Source organism: Styela clava, chromosome 4, assembly GCF_964204865.1.
Source record: "Styela clava chromosome 4, kaStyClav1.hap1.2, whole genome shotgun sequence".
Taxonomy (NCBI): Eukaryota; Metazoa; Chordata; class Ascidiacea; order Stolidobranchia; family Styelidae; genus Styela; species Styela clava.
The window spans coordinates 24211877-24215813 of NC_135253.1; the positions used below are offsets into that span (position 1 = coordinate 24211877).

Sequence of the window (3937 nt, forward strand, 5' to 3'; positions counted from 1 at the left end):
CGTTAAGTTTTGCGGCGCACTTAGCAACCCGTATACCATAGATTTTAGTAATACGAAAACTGCTCCAGTATAGCGTTCTGTGTGGTTATGCCTGGTGGGACATGCTAGCAACCCTTCAAGCAGTACTTATTTCGCTTTGCGTTAATAGATTTGATTCCTTTTTATCATCGCGACATCGAACGTTACCCGTAGACAGACATTCGCGTGGGCGGCACGCCATGAAATCGTTTATCGACACGACGTTGTTCCCACGTCCGCATTACTGTAACCACCACAAACGCGAGCATACTTTAATTTATTGGTTATATATTACGTTTGTATTACTTTACACGACGTACTGCCTTCGGGTGTACATATGAAAAAATTGGAACGATACAGAGAAGATTAGCATGGCCCCTGCGCAAGGATGACACGCACAATCGTGAAGCGTTCCTCTATTTTATGGTTGCTTCATATTATTTCAGCAAAATTTTCTTTTTTTTACAACAGTTTCTATACTTTTCGAAGTAATTTATGTTGTGTTCATCTTTATTTTCGCTTTGCTAAATTATTTTGTTTGCGTGATTGTATGTGTGCGTCTTTTTTTTCATTCAACTCAATACTTTTGGGTGAGCAAACACGTACCACTTTTTTTAACAACACCTTTCAATCTAACATTTGTACGTTTTAAACCTTACCTAATGTTTTGTTTGCTATCCTGATTCTGTAATCAGTTTTATTTTGTTTCAATCATTTTTTTATTGTCTCTATGCAGTTTATGGAGTCAAAACAGAGTTATATTGATTGTATTGTATGGGCAATCTCACCTGTTGATATTGTATATCCGAACTCTATTATCGGGGATTAGGCTCGTCAGTCAGTAGTTTTGCAAAAATACATATTGTACATACATTTCATACTAACATACATACTTTCAAATAACATACTAACAACCGGCTTTTAAAATGCGTTTAAGCGACCCGGCATTCCCAGCATTAGCTTACGGCCATTGTCATACAATACACAGCGTTATACACGCGAGAGCAGATGAAATAACTAACATAGTGTAAAAACGGACATAACATGTAATTATTATTATATTATCTCCACATTCCAAGTTTCAAATTGTTTTCAAAACCCAAACGATAATTACGCACGCATATCGGATACATTTTTGGACTGAAACTAAAGGAACAGTAGAATATGAATTCATAGTTGAACTATGTATGTCTGAAGAAGTCAGACGAAACGTTACAGAAATATATTTGTGTTAGTGTGCAGCAAGACTCTTGAATCACTTGGCATTGCCAATATGTTTTGAAATATATTACTGCATTAATCATTTGTAATTGAAACATGTTTTACAATTTTTTCTCAACTCATTAACTAGGACAGCAGCGTAGAATAAAACGGAATAAATACTTTTCATCGAAATCGGAACATAACAACAGAAGCTATTTGTCACGAATTCGAGGTATAAATGCTATAGCGTTAATAAACTATTCTCAAATGCAGCGTGTGACTATCTTGCGTCTGCGCGAATGCCTTTAGTTGGAGTTAGACATGATGGTTCTATTGCTGACATGGGTAAACTACGACCCGTGGATCAAATCCTACCCGTTGGGTAATTCAATCTGGTCATCTGACGCTTCCATAACCAAACTAAAAGCAAATTATAATGTTTAGCTAAAAATAGCTCAATGACCTTGTTGAACTTGCGATAAAATTTTGTTTCGGCACGAAGCTAATCGTTTTCTACTTTTGTTTTCGTCACACTGTAAATATTGTTCATGAAATGTAACTTTTCACGTCACACTCACATGTCTAAGTGGGCCAAAATATCCACCCTTGGTCCAAAAACCTTGCCTACCCCTGTATTGTGATAGCTCACTGTAATTGCCTCGAGGGTTGAGTAGGCCTGTGACAACACACATGTTAAACCTTCAGTGGCCGCTTTTTCTAGGGACCCAGTTTGATGAATTTGTATTTTAGGATAAAATGCAGCGCACTACTACTGTTTATTTACAGATTATCCCCGTAATCTGTATAACATAATTATTATTATATTATCCCCGCATTCCAAGTTTTGAATTGTTTTCAAAACCCAACAATAATTACATACAAATATCGAATACATTTTGCACTGAAAATAATCGAACAGCAGCGAAATCTTGCCCACATATTGCTGCCGTTATTAAACGGGGTTATGATAAAATAGTTAGTGATAAAGTATAGGCGGCTATTAATGCATATATATCGCCCTTTTTAGAGAAATGATTGTGACCAAACCGAAATGAAAGGATTCAAGAACTGGATATGCTGCGCGATTAGATAAATAGGCTTGACGACCAGTGGTTTTGCTAATTATCGCACTGCTGTTATTCCAAAGTCTACGTTAGACTGCGCGGGTTGCGAAACTGTGTAAAGATCGACTAAACTGAACAAAAAACAGGAGAAGCTGAAGCTACATAAGCTCAAATATATCGAAGGCAGGAACACGTGAAAATGGCGTTGAAAAAGCATCAACTCGCGAGATTAACTCATGCTGAATATTTGAATGTATTTGTTCTCGGGGTATTGTTTCAAATCTCCAAAGTTTTATTTTTTGCCCTTTCCACAAGTCATACAACAAAAAACATCTTTCTGCCAACAAGTCCCCTACCCCTACGACATTGTGACACAACAGTGGGTATTTCGACAGAGTGTACATAATTTAAGTACAATTATTACAGTGGTTGCAAATTTGTCCGAAAGGCAATTGCATTCCGAGGAGTTATTTGAGAAATATGTTAACCAAAAAATGCACGATGATCATGTGGATTTATTAGTTCCCTAGTTGCAATTTACGTTCCTGCTTGTGATATTTGTTAGTTGCGCCCCTGTTTTAAACTGTTTCAAACGTCGGGATTCGATGAAAGCACGTTTGCAAAGGTTAAGAACCACTGTCCAATGAGTGTCTATATGCCTCTGTGTTAGTGAATCCGTAGGCGTATGACGATACTGTGCAATTCAAGAGTCCTGCTGCACACTAACACAGATGTATTTCTATAACGTTTCGTATGACGAAATCATACATGCAGTTTACAACAATAACCAGGTCCGTCGAAGTCCCACTTTGGTCAGACGAAATGTTATAGAAATACATTTGTGTTCGTGTGCAGTAGGAATTGCATAGTTTGAAAAGTTTTTCTTTCTTGAAAATGACAAAAAAGATGACTTCGAAAGGATTTCCACGGGAATCTATTGGAAGATAGTATATACAAAATGTTTTTCTTTACATTGGTATCGTTTGCAGGTGTTACAGAGATTGTTCGAGCGCTACTAACGGCTACTTACGAGTAGAGTTTTCGTATCCAAAGCCTTTCGGAGGTAGAGCTTCTGGGTGCGGCCCGCGGCTTCACCGAGGTATTTGTATCTGGCCCTCCTGCAAGAAATGCTGCACACCCCTGCCGTTGAGCATGGGCAACGTACGCCAGAAGATATCACCCGGCCTTCAAACTGCAGTGTTATCATTGTTGTAAAAATAAAATTTAGTGTTCCGCCACAAAACAATATTTGTCGCAATAATACTATGGTGTAGTTAATTATTTTGTTACAGAAATAGAGAGATATGCGCAAGAATAGCGTGTCCCATATATGTGACCAGTACTAGTAGTTACAAAGTATTGTCTGCGACAGATGGTGTTCTGTCGTCGGTTATCTGAAATGTTCAGGTGATGATAGTGTGGCGGGACTGGAGTTGTACTATTTTTTATTGTTTATTATTTTATTTCTATTCCTTGTCTAGTTATTGCAATGCATTGGTGTGTGGAGTCTGAGCCCTAATTCGCCCGACAGTTGGTTTCAGTTACTCGGCTCCAACCACCACTGCATATGTGAACCGTTGCTGCGGATTAGCAGTGTCTTGCTTCTGCTGTCGCTGGGTAAGGACCGTATTTTGTCGCTCTTATTTTATCTG

The 3937-nt window shown here is 38.2% G+C and overlaps 1 non-coding gene across 1 annotated transcript; it reads left to right on the top strand.

Annotated features, from left to right (window-relative positions):
- The first annotated feature begins 334 nt into the window (after positions 1–334).
- Positions 335–441, top strand: LOC120327324 (U6 spliceosomal RNA). The gene has a single exon (XR_005567525.1). It is a non-coding gene; the product is annotated as a U6 spliceosomal RNA (small nuclear RNA).
- Positions 442–3937: the final 3496 nt, after the last annotated feature.